At 39.9% G+C, this 14,252-nt stretch overlaps 1 pseudogene; it reads right to left on the bottom strand.

Annotated features, from left to right (window-relative positions):
* Window positions 1-13,701: 13,701 nt before the first annotated feature.
* Window positions 13,702-13,818, bottom strand: LOC137048604 (5S ribosomal RNA; annotated as a pseudogene).
* Window positions 13,819-14,252: the final 434 nt, after the last annotated feature.

The raw sequence follows: 14,252 nt of genomic DNA, 5'->3' as shown, positions 1-14,252 counted from the left end.
AATACCAAACAGGTTGTAGGCTCTACTGGGTGAATTTTTTTTTTTTTTTTTACTAACTTATTTTCCCAGATAGTATATAGATTTTTAGGCATTCTATTATCTCAAACAGCCTGAAAAATAGTGCATTTAGCTGATGTAAATGGAAAAAAATCTCCCCGGGGGAGTATACCCCCGGACCCCCCTAGGTTTGGGCTAAGCCCCGAATGTTTACATCGTCTGGCTCCGCCCCTGACTAGGATATGTTTTCCCTCTAAAACCCCTTTAATTTGATTGTGGCAAGCTGAAATATACAGGGAGTGCAGAATTATTAGGCAAATTAGTATTTTGACCACATCATCCTCGTTACGCATGTTGTCTTACTCCAAGCTGTATAGGCTGGAAAGCCTACTACCAATTAAGCATATTAGGTGATGTGCATCTCTGTAATGAGAAGGGGTGTGGTCTAATGACATCAACACCCTATATCAGGTGTGCATAATTATTAGGCAACTTCCTCTCCTTTAGCAAAATGGGTCAAATGAAGGACTTGACAGGCTCAGAAAAGTCAAAAATAGTGAGATATATTGCAGAGGGATGCAGCAGTCTTAACCCTTTAGAACCTAAAGCTAAAAAGGGGCGTTTTCACATATTTTGTTTTTTTGACTGTAGAATTTTAACAGAATGTGCTATCCTCAAGTGCAAGGTGTTATTTTTTTCAGAAGACAACTGGCTTTCAATAAATTACAGTTATTGACCCTCACTGTATATGGTAAGTTTGAAAATAGAATTTAAATAGGCAAAAACTGCAAAAACGGGAATACATTTTACTGCTTTTTATTGAGAAAAAATCAGAAACCCACTGAACGAAAGAATCTAACACTTTAAACTTGAAGAATAAACTATAATACATATATACAAGTCTTTTTGTGACACTGGGTTGCAGAGTTTTCACTCAGGAGCCTTTTTCTTTACCCCACGGCCCCTCTGAGGTGGTGTTATGGAGGGCCCGTTTGCTTTTGTACAAGCCACACTGGGGAAAAAAAAACAAAACAAGCTTGTATTACAAACTCACAATATATGTATAAATGTATTTTCCATTATAAAATAATACATTAAAGCAAAATTGTAAAAAAACTAAATAAACACCTATAAATGCAACCAAATAACAATGACGTAATAATACAAAATAATTACTTACACACATGCCAACACACACATGTACACATCACACACATGTAAACACATACACATGCATGTAAACACATGAACACAGACAAACACATGAATGCCATGCATGCAAACACATTTGAACACACGCAAACACATGAATGTAACGTTAGTGGATGTAAACACATGAACGACACATGCAACGCATACGCGCGTGACACACACACACACACACACACACACACTATGATGCATGAAACAGGGATATTTTGAACTAAAACATTGAATCTATGCCTATTTCACCGACATTTCTCACAGTTTCAGCATAGAAAAGACAAGCTTCACTTACCAATCCATGTCTAGATCAAGGGTAGCAACAAATGCCTCCTCAACATCTGAATATGCAGTCTCTGGGTCTGAAGAGTCCCTCTCAGCCGCTTTCCAAGTGTCAAAGATAAACTCAATAGCCTCCTATCTTGTATACACTGTCTTCACCATGCTTTTGTCCTTTTTTAATTGTGTTTTGGAATCTGAAAATCCTATAAAACTCTGCCGCGCTCCGTATCTCCGTTCTATTCGCCCCTTCCCGCTCCCCCCCGAAAGCCGCGGTGATTTGCCGATGGAAAACATGACATTACCGTAATAAGCCGTATATAGGCGGAAAGCGCAGGCTGTCTACTTTCAGGAGCAATTTAAATTATTATGATAGTGCAAAGGGTTGAAGAGTTACGGTAACTTAAATACAGCTTGGTTGGCTGTGTCGTCGCGGACGATGCCGTCGGGCTCTGAGGGTTAAAATAGCCAAGCTTCTGAAGCGTGATCATCGAACAATCAAGAGTGTCATTCAAAATAGTCAACAGGGTCGAAGAAGCGTGTGGAAAAACCAAGGCAAAAATAACTGCCCATGAACTGAGAAAAGTCAAGCGTGCAGCTGCCAAGATGCCACTTGCCACCAGTTTGGCCATATTTAAGAGCTGCAACATCACTGGAGTGCCCAAAAGCACAAGGTGTGCAATACTCAGAGACATGGCCAAGGTAAGAAAGGCAGAAAGTCGACCACCACTGAACAAGACACACAAGCTGAAACGTCAAGACTGGGCCAAGAAATATCTCAAGACTGATTTTTCTAAGGTTTTATGGACTGATGAAATGAGAGTGAGTCTTGATGGGCCCGATGGATGGGCCCGTGGCTGGATTGGTAAAGGGCAGAGAGCTCCAGTCCGACTCAGACGCCAGCAAGGTGGAGGTGGAGTACTGGTTTGGGCTGGTATCATCAAAGATGAGCTTGTGGGGCCTTTTCGGGTTGAGGATGGAGTCAAGCTCAACTCCCAGTCCTATTGCCAGTTTCTGGAAGACACCTTCTTCAAGCAGTGGTACAGGAAGAAGTCTGCATCCTTCAAGAAAAACATGATTTTCATGCAGGACAATGCTCCATCACACGCGTCCAAGTACTCCACAGCGTGGCTGGCAAGAAAGGGTATAAAAGAAGAAAATCTAATGATATGGCCTCCTTGTTCACCTGATCTGAACCCCATTGAGAACCTGTGGTCCATCATCAAATGTGCGATTTAGGGAAAACAGTACACCTCTCTGAACAGTGTCTGGGAGGCTTTGGTTGCTGCTGCACGCAATGTTGATGGTGAACAGATCAAAACACTGACAGAATCCATGGATGGCAGGCTTTTGAGTGTCCTTGCAAAGAAAGGTGGCTATATTGGTCACTGATTTGTTTTTGTTTGGTTTTTGAATGTCAGAAATGTATATTTGTGAATGTTGAGATGTTATATTGATTTCACTGGTAAAAATAAATAATTGAAATGGGTATAAATTTGTTTTTTGTTAAGTTGCCTAATAATTATGCACAGTAATAGTCACCTGCACACACAGATATCCCCTTAAAATAGCTAAAACTAAAACTTCCAAAAATATTAAGCTTTGAGAGTTTTTTGTGTTCGTTGAGAACTTGGTTGTTGTTCAATAATAAAATTAATCCTCAAAAATACAACTTGCCTAATAATTCTGCACTCCCTGTAAGCCACACAAACATTAAGGGTAGCGAGAGTTAGTCCAGCTAAGAGAGGATCTTGAAAAAACTCCAGTACTGAAATAACTGGGAAGTTAGCTGGGATAAGATGGCATTGCTCACACAATAATGAGAAAAGGCACAATTTAAGAGCATACAGCTTTTAGAGGGAGTATACAGCAGTAAAGGGAGCCCTAGTAATCGATTAACTGTGGGCAGGGCTTGTGCGGGGGGCGGGGCGTCTCCATCATGGAGAGATTAAACTATTTTAAGACTATGAAAATGTATGTTATGAAAATGTTTGTTGACACAAACATGAGATGTCTTTGCAAATATGAACATATGACTATAAAATAAATAACTGCTAGATTATGATGCATGAATTTCTTTGAAAAAGAAACAAAATAACCTTCTTAAATAACCCAGTCAATTATTTCACACATTGTATTTTAGCTGAAACTGTGAATACACCACCCTGCAGAGCTTTGCTAGTGGATTAATAAACTCCAAACACATCCTATATGAGATTAATCAGATATATGCCTATTACAATCTGCCCAAAAGGACTCAAATTCGCACATGAACTTGGCCATGCTAGTATTTTACAGGCTTTAAAGGGAAACTCATTTTTAATGCGCTCTTCCCTTAACAACAACAAACGGGCAACGACTTTGAAACCACAGATAATTTACAACATTATTACAATCATGTTCTCATTGTAATGCTATGTACATGACAGATTGGCGCTGCACATAATTTTATTTTTCATGATCAAAGTGATTCAGGCATTACATGCACGTTTTTGAATCCAAAACAACTTTAAAAGCTAGGTCTACTGTTAAAAGAATGAGAACAAAATAACACTGCTGCATTATTAATATCGTCAATGATTTTGAAAAAGAACTAGCCTATCTAAAAAGAATATGACCATTTCAAATAACCCAGAGTCGATAATGTCGGGCTGTTCGCATTTGAACTGAAGCTGAAGAGAATGAACACCAGCCGATATAACTGCAGCACGTTGCTAAATGGTTATTAAACTCAACCAAACGCCACCCTGTACGAGATTAATCAGATAGATATAGACACCAATCTTACAACTTGCATCTGTGGAAAAGGACGAGGATGCGCACATGAACTTGACCGCACTCTGACTCTCGTTGTAAATTTCCTTTAACTGCGCACGCTGATACATGGGGAACTAAAGCACAGAGAATACAACATTTCTATTACAATCATGCTCTCTTTGTATGAGAACTCTGTATATGACAGATTGGCGCTGCACATCTTGCACTGTATTTCATGATCATTCACAGTGCTTCCAGGCATCACTGCACGCTACAGTTTCACTTTATTTCAATGTTTGGAAAGTGTGCTGTCTAACGCTAACCAGTCAGACCTCAGGTACCGCCCAAAATGGTGCAGTAACCAATCCGGAAAAAAAATACAAATATATGTTTTAAGTCAGGGCGATCATCGTTTTCATGATCGATCAACGCTGTCACGTTCGAGTACTTGAGCACTCGACCACTGATGCCCATCCCTATGAACTCCTTTGGCCAAAGATAAATCTTACAGGAACTCTTTTATTCCTACTGCAATTTCTATTTTAAATACCAAATAGTTGTATTATTATATTGTATTGTAGTTTTGTTCATTTATTATGTATTTGGTAGGTACTTTATACTGAATGAGACATGTCATTTGATGCCTTACAATGTAATCCAGATGCCATGGAGTCACAAAAGAGCCATAGGTGAATCCTTGTACTTAATGAGGGTTCGAGGAGACAAGACTAGGCCAGACCGAACCCGATACTGGTAAGTACCATCAACCCACGTACCCACCTTACACAGAGGGGAACATGCTCGACGGGCACTTTGAATTGAATGAGCAGAGACATGGATCCACAGAAAGAAATGGTCTGTTCAGTGCCCCGAAAGAGTTCGCTGGCAAGGAGCAACTGAATATATTGACCGCAGGGAAGTAGTTGAGTGCCCAACACTGTCTAGGGAGGTACCTTAATCTATAATGTCCCAATATCACCTATAAGAAGGAGAGGCCGCCACACTCCGGCAGCATTTCTCAGCAGAGATGAAAAAACAACGAAGACTGCTAGGCCCCAAAACACAGAAGTGGCAAGGCTATAGCAACACAAGGCTATAGCCTTGCCACTATAGCCTTGTCTCCTAGGGCCTTCAGGAGGGAATCGACACACAACTTACTGTGGTGTTAAACATTTCCTCCCAAGGGGTGTGCACTCAATGGGTTAATTAACATTAACATGGTAAGCTTGAAAAACTGCCACAGTGTGCAAGAGCATGCCAGATTTTAAGGTGTGTACACTCACCCAAAGGATTATTAGGAACACCTGTTCAATTTCTCATTAATGCAATTATCTTATCAACCAATCACATAGCAGTTGCTTCAATGCATTTAAGGTTTGTGGTCCTGGTCAAGACAATCTGCTGAACTCCAAACTGAATGTCAGAATTTGAAAGAAAGGTTTATTAAGCAATTTTGAGCCTGGCATGGTTGTTGGTGCCAGACGGGCTGGTCTGAGTATTTCACAATCTGCTCAGTTACTGGGATTTCAAGCACAACCATTTCCAGGGTTTACAAAGAATGGTGTGAAAAGGGAAAAACATCTAGTATGCGGCAGTCCTGTGGGTGAAAATGCCTTGTTGATGCTAGAGGTTAGAGGAGAATGGGCCGACTGATTCAAGCTGATAGAAGAGCAACTTTGACTGAAATAACCACTTGTTACAACCAAGGTATGCAGCAAAGCATTTGTGAAGCCACAACACGCAAAACCTTGAGGCGGATCGGCTACAATAGCAGAAGACCCCACCGAGTGCCACTCATTTCCACTACAAATAGGAAAAAGATGCTACAATTTGCACAAGCTCACCAAAATTGGACAGTTGAAGACCGGAAAAATGTTGTCTGGTCTGATGAGTCTTGATTTCTGTTGAGACATTCAGATGGTAGAGTCAAAATTTGAACATGGATCCATCATGCCTTGTTACCACTGTGCAGGCTGCTGGTGGTGGTGTAATGGTGTGGGGGATGTTTTCTTGGCAAACTTTAGGCCCCTTGGTGCCAAATGACCTATCTGTAAGCCCCTTCCCTCGAACGCAGATGTATTGTAACACTCACTCCAAGTATCCTGAGAGGACTTTTTTTTTTTTTGGTTGTCATACTTGGTAGTTACGATTCAAGTTAGTGATAGGTAACTAACTATTCTTATGTCATGTAACGGTGTTAGATCAAAAGTTAGATCAAAAACACATAAATGATGGTCTACATTCAGTGCATCTCTCCATATTAAGATGGTTACATGTAAATTAATTTAACCTAACCCTGTGGTACATGAACAGTGTTGATCCTGGATGTTAGCTATCATCTGTGATCGTAATGAGGCTTCTCCTTGTATTCTTCTTTAGTTTTTTGATATTTCTGTGAGTTTAAATATGTTTAAGGTCTACATTATCTGTCTTACTATAGTTGAGGAACTCGTATTTTGATGGGTATTATAGTATACGGGTAGTGAAAGAGAGAGCTTGCACGCAGTTTATCAGAGTTGTTTTGCAGATACAGATTTACCAGTAATAAACTGCATATGATAAGATTTGCATATTTAATGAGCTTAAGGTCCCCTGTCAGTTCACATGACAGAGAGGAGAGATTGAGGGAGAAGCGGCAACCAGAATGATTCTCTCTATCACAAGGCTCATAAATGTCTATATCAAACAAACAATGATTTATTTCTCATCGACCCACGATTGATTGCACTATTATTTTTATATTACACATAGCCCGCAAGATCGGACGATATAAGCGCAAACCACGTACACACACATATACGTACGCCCTTCAAATGTCAACGAGAGAGAGAGAGAATAGCAGAACGAGAACGGAATATAATGAGATTAATCGGGCTGCCGGACTTTGCGAGCGATGGCCCATACGTGTCTGAGTCCAGCATACACATAAGCAAATCGATCTATAACAATGCATTACTATTACATATAAAAACATGTTTTACTCACATAAGTGAGTTGCACCATTCCTGTAGGATCCAAATCCAACATCGACTGGAGATTTGTTTACAAACGATTCCATAGGGAAATGAAGTGAGCATGTCTTCCCCACGTGAGCTGGAACTTCATTAAAAATAAAGTTCAACCACACATTTTCTAATATTAGGATCCAAAGGAAGCTTATGCAGCGACTGTGTTCTTCCACAACCAGGGATAGTGCAATATCTTAATCTTCCTCTGCATGTTTATTGTTGTGGACCAGCTGGCACAAGCCCTCCATGAGTCGGGGGGCGAGGCTACTGGATTAGAAGCGCTGTAGAGGCGGTGATAGATAGATAGATAGATAGATAGATAGATAGATAGATAGATAGATAGATAGATAGATAGATAGATAGATAGATAGATAGATAGATAGATAGATAGATAGATAGATAGATAGATAGATAGATAGATTTATTGTCCCTTAATGGGGAATTTGTTTTCACAAACTGTCATACAGTACACACAAACTGGCAAAAAATATGTACAAATGTTTTGTTGCGCAATGATGTAAGTAGGATGCACAGGACCGTTTGCTGAGCCTGGTGTCTATAAAAGCTTTTCTATGACTAACAAGGAAGTTTTCAGCTCTGAAAATTAGAGGATATTCTTATATTACCAAATTCTCAAGGGAAAGTTGATTTCTCAATTCATCACCCCTTTAAATGCCACAGCCTACCTGAGCATTGTTTCTGACCATGTCCATCCCTTTATGACCACCATGTACCCATCCTCTGATGGCTACTTCCAGCAGGATCATGCACCATGTCACAAAGCTCAAATCATGGCCCCACTTTATATTAGGTGGCCTTAAGTACTATGTACTTACATCAAAAAATAAGTACAATGTACTTACTGTGTTCAAACTGTATTGCTAAACACCTTTGCTGATATTCAGGTGGGATACGGGTAGAGTTAGGGACAGGTGTGGTGGTATGGGTCAGTTTAAGGGTAGGGTTAGGTGTAAGGGAAGTGTCAACAAATGTAGCTACAGAAATGAATTACAGACGTAATTACATGCAGGTATTTTTAAAATGTAAGTACAATGTAAAAACATGTATGTACACAATAAGTGCATTGTATCAAATTATTAATTACAATGTTAGTACATAGTAGTTAAGGCCACCTAATATAAAGTGGGTCCCAAATCATTTCAAATTGGTTTCTTGAACATGACAATGAGATCACTGTACTAAAATGGCCCCCACAGTCACCAGATCTCAACCCAATAGAGCATCTTTGCACCTACATAACAGCTTATTTTTATCAGTTCTTTTGTCTCTGGGTTGTAATATTTTACACAGATTTCTGCTCATTCTCACTATATATTTTCGTCTGCACAAAAGCTGTGATCTACGAGGATAATTCAAATGACTCTATTTGAAATTGTCAGTCCTTCAACCAATAAGACCACAAGAGGTGTGATCAACAGGAATCCATCCATCCTTCTCTATCTGTCATTGTGTTAAACCCGCCAATAGTGCGCTAGGTGGATAAGCCAGCCTGTGATTGGTTCCCTCAAAAGTGTAACAGAAGCAGGATAAATGAACGTACAGGTTTCCAGACTGAGCTGCAGGGCGAAATCAAACACTGGCAGGTCAGGCAGGGTTTACCCAGTCTTGCTGTGGGTTTTAGCTACTATAATAAATATATGCTAGAACTTTTGGCATGTGCAATGAAAAGGCAGTTTTAGTGTCTAGCTCCTCGAAGCTAGAGTAAAACACCTGCATTGAAGACAATTAGAAAAAATAAAATAAAGACTTGTGTCCATGGTCTCCAGGAATAGATCCGGGGCATGACTTCTAAACTTTTTTCTGTGTACTGAACTGCTGACCACACACACAGCAAAAGAGAACTGCTCCACTATATAAAAGTAAATTCCTTTAAAAACTGTGCTATTACAAGGATGCTTTGCTATCAAATTGCTAGTCGTCACTCCAGTGTGTGTTTTGTCAAACCATATTCAATTCATTATATTGATTACAGTACTTAGGGGAGTGCCAGTTAGTGGCAGAATACCTAAATGAAATAATTCATATTCAAAGCAACAGCCTCTCCCTCAGCTCACCCCTTCAGTGAGAAGTCATTTTCTTCAGAGTCCATTTTAGCATCTGCCAGTGATAAAAAAAATATATACACATATACAATTTCTGTGAGGCCGATCTAAAATTGGATTTTCAAATCTAATCAGGTCTTTCAGGCATCTGTCATTCACTGTTTCAGCCAAATTCATCTCAACTTTCCTCTGTTTCAGTGTGAACAACAATAAACATTCAGTGCTATTTAGCGTTATTTCTATATTGTTATAACTTATTCATGTTTTGAAGTAGCTTTTAGTTTTATATTTTTATTAAGTTAATTGTAGTTTAGTTTTAAATGTATGTGCTTTTGTCACTTTTATTAATTCGTTTTTTAATATGTATACAGCTCTATTTAAGTTTTAGTTGTAGTAATTTTAGTACTTTAACTTATTTATTTCAGTTAGTAAGGCAATATTTATTTTCATGAAAGGACCGCTATGAAGTATTTTTGCAGTAAAATATCCAAAAACCATCAGGCCAGTGCTATATATTTTTTTCAGTTGAGTTCTTAAAATATCCCAAATGTTTCCAACTATTTGTAAATTTTGAGAAAATTGCTATTTTAACCAAACAACCAGAACATCTGAGCATACGTCATATCTTTGCGTTAATTGCATCATATCTGCGTTACCCTCGGTTTCCGGTTTTATTCTGCAGAAGCGCTTTACTCTAAGCAGTGTGAACAAGTGTCACAGCAGCCGCCGAGCGAACACACAGAGTAACGCCATAACATCATTTTAAATCTGATATGATAAACAGAGCTGCATTACCTCATAATCATGACCGGAAAAGCGGAAATGGAGCTGGCGACTGTGTCCTGTTATAATAAAAGTCCCATTGCTCGCAAGCTGTGTGTTCGGCAACAAACGCTACAGCGGCCTTGCTCAGCTCCACAACACTCGGTCCTGCTCTGCCTTATACTACAGTAACGTTAAAGCAGCACTAGGTAACTTTTCAACCTTCATAATATATTTTTTAAGACTCTTGTGATGATACATCGACTTACAATAGTTTGAATGACACGTCTGCCATAGCCTGATGGGGTCTGTATCGTTTTTAATCGTACTTTTAAACTTCGGGTTTCGGGTAGTAACCCGAGAAAAAGAAAGAACTACAAAATTCGACTGCTTTACGGCATATACGTCACTTCCACCAACACACACACTTCCTTACATTCGGACGTGCGAGCCCAACTTTGTTCGTCGGATAATATAGTCATGTCCGAAGCAGCAGAGACAAATAAGAAAGAAAAGGTTTTGTTGGAGGAAAGCAATAAGAGGAAATGAAAAAATGATGGGATTAGAGGCAGGACGAGGATCAAAATGTGACCAGGGTTTGCTCGTCGGCGTGAGCTGAAGGAGGCGTGCCCGACCGATGATGTCCTGCTTGTTACGGTGAGCTACCACTCAAACACTGAACTGAAGTATCATATAGATTCTGTAAAACGCTAACCAATAGACTACTATAATGACGCTGGCTTGTAAACGTGAGCATCGTGATTATTTGCCGTTTGAAAAAAACAAAACCCATTAAATTTTATTCATATGACATGCTGAAACATATGCCACTGACTGTAACGTTACCTGGGATGAAGACATTTCACACGCGACGCCAGAAGAACTCCTCTTGCGACCCACGGAACGCTTTTATGAAGTTATTTGGCCCGCACCGCACCACTGTATATATTTTTACAACACGCCGCGCACCCGCGACCATTAAATAGACATACGGGGTCCGCGGGTTATGAGACGAACCGCGCATCACTAGTTCAGGGCTATCAGGGTTGTCATGTCAACAAATGCACGCGCGATGGCATCCCCTGTTGTAGGATGACTGAGCTTACGACAGTAGTTGAGGACATTATTTTTTCCAAACTGTAGGGGGACCCCGAGAGCAAAAGTAGCCAAGTGGGGCTTTAATAATCACATCCATGATCATGATTTCTGCCCGAGTCCTAGTAGCCCTTATTATTTTCCACCACCTGTGAGGTGAAAGCCACATGTCCCAAGATTCTGAGTTCAAATGTGGCGTCATTAAACTACGCCTTTGTTTTGAATGACGGAAGCAGACGGAAAAGTTACATAGTGTATCTTTAACATTTTTATGGTTTTCATCTAATATATTTCATGTTTCATATCTTATATATTTCATCTATATAAGATATTCATATTCATTCATTCATATATATATATATATATATATATATATATATATATATATATATATATATATATATATATATATATATATATACATATATATATTATTTTAGTTATTTCAATTAACAAAAAACTATTTTAATAGTTTTAGTTAACAATAACAAAACACTAATAAACTTTATTATACTTCCAAGTTTTGTGTTTTTGCACAACTAATTTTTATTTGCATACAGAATTGAAGGGGAAAAAATCACATTATAAATGTCATTTCATCCATTTGTTTTCTCATTAAGTTTATCTTTTTTTTTTTTTTTTTTTTTTTGGATATTACACATTCTCTAAAAGCCATTTTCATCCAAAAATGAAATGTACTTTTTTCAATTCATTTGACTTGAGAGCTGCAGCATACATAGGTGACAAAAATTCTCTGAGTATTCCACAGGAAAAAAAGAACAGCATACGGGTTTTGGAACAACACGAGTGTGAGTATAGCCTCTTCTTTTATAAACATGGTTGTTCACATGATTCACATGATTTTTCTATTGTTGGACACTGTTCGCTCCCAGGCCTTTTCCCCTCATTAATCTAAATTAACATCATGCTGGAACGGATTCATTAGCATCTACCTCCGTGCACCTGCGATTCGAGTACGTCTCCATCTCCTCGCAGGGCCGACTGGCCGTAGCTGCGTGAGGGGACTGGAACAGAGCAGAGCGTAATCATGCATGTGTCACCTCCATCTCTCATCTCACAGTCCCCAAGAATGTTTTTTTTCCCCCTCCTGCTCTCTCTTTCTCTCTGACAGTTGCTAGAGGCGTCCTTGCTGTGATTGATGGGCCGATATCCTTTGTCATTATCAGATAACAGCACAGATATCTTGTGAAGAGTACAGTGATGGTTTGATGGGAGCTATCTACACTCGCAGGCGTCTGTGAGCTTTTCCACCGACACACTGACAGCGTTTTACATTCTTCATTTTAGTTCGTTAGAATGGCGCGTTTTGTCGACGCCTGCCTGTTCGCTTGTTCACAGGGCGTCTCTGTGATCAATATCTTATCATCACTCTATTAAAAAGTGGGTCAGTGGGTAGAACGTTTGAAATGCAGCTAAGAAACACATAAGAGCCATTAGCCAGTCATAGACTTCACATGCTGGACTCATAAATTAACAGTCAAATGATGCAGCTTTTTTAAAATATCATGACTCGCTTCTTAATTCAAGCAAATATCTGTGCCGCTTACAAGCTGCTCTGAAATTCTGTCTGGCGGCTCTGGGGAACTGACCTGTTCGGATGTGCATCAGGGAGAAAAGGGAATTTCACCTCTGTGGTTTCATTTCCTTCCATTAATCTCAGTATCTCTATCATCTGTGAAGCGACTTTTCCAGCAGACAGCAACGGTGGTGCAGTGTTTTGAATATTTACTGTCCTAAACTATACTAGTCTTTGATCACTTTAGGGGTGGAACGGTACTCACACCTTGGTTTTGAAGTCGCAGTTCGGTACGGGTTCAGTACAGCAGGGGAGAGAATACTAAATATAAGATTGCTTTTTATTTATTTTTATTAAAGAGCTTCTTAAACAATTTCTGAACAAATTGTGTCTGTCCTTAAGTGAATTCAATTACCATTTCTTAAAGATAATGCTGTAAACTATACGGAGCCCTTAGTTGCACATTACTATATTAAAGGTTAACAACAGAGCCCAAACTATTAGCCTAAATTCAGTTGCTATTTATTTTGAGATGTAACAATTAATTCTAATTCTAATTCATTACATTTATATAGCGCTTTTCTAGGCACTCAAAGCGCTTTACATAGAAGGGGGAATCTCCTCAACCACCACCAATGTGCAGCATCCACCTGGATGATGCGACGGCAGCCATATTGCGCCAGAACGCTCACCACACACCAGCTGATTGTTGGAGAGGAGACCGAGTGATGCAGCCGATCAGGATAGGGGGAAGATTAGGAGGCCATGATGGACAGAGGCCAGTGGGCAAATTTGGCCAGGATGCCGGGGTTACACCCCTACTCTTTATCGAAGAACATCCTGGGATTTTTAACGTCCACAGAGAGTCAGGACCTCGGTTTAACGTCTCATCCGAAGGACAGTGCTCTTTGACAGTACAGTGTCCCCATCACTATACTGGGGCGTTAGGACCCACACAGACCACAGGGTGAGCGCCCCCTGCTGGCCTCACTAACACCTCTACCAGCAGCTACCTGGTTTTCCCAGTTGGTCTCCCATCCAGGTACTGACCAGGCTCGGCCCTGCTTAGCTTTAGTGGGAAACCAGTCTTGGGCTACAGGGTGATATGGCTGCTGGTAAACAATTAAAGGACAACTCTGGTGAGAAATGAACCTAGGGGTAATTAACAGATGGTTACCGAGTAGATCGTTCTCTGGGATGCGTTTTCATGGAACTCGAATGTAAAGAGTTTTATCTTTAAAAACAGATTAGCTTATAACACTAGTCTATGGGGCACAGAGTAGTGAAATTAAATCGCTAGTTAATACCACTAACAAGGCTAAAAATAGCCTCACACTAACACAGTAGCATAATGAGGGTCCCAACATGCAAACCGAAGCATTGAGAACTTTGTAAGAGTACAAACAGTTTAATAAGAAGACAGTTTATAGACATACTGCATTACGCGTTCACGGACAGGCGCCATCTTGGAAAACAGTCTCGACTCATCGAGCGACGAGAGCTCTGCTAAGTAATGAACTGTGACTTGGAATCTCATATGGTCCGTTGTTT

Source organism: Pseudorasbora parva, chromosome 19 (assembly GCF_024679245.1).
Source record: "Pseudorasbora parva isolate DD20220531a chromosome 19, ASM2467924v1, whole genome shotgun sequence".
Taxonomy (NCBI): Eukaryota; Metazoa; Chordata; class Actinopteri; order Cypriniformes; family Gobionidae; genus Pseudorasbora; species Pseudorasbora parva.
This window is presented reverse-complemented; position numbering and strand designations above follow the sequence as displayed.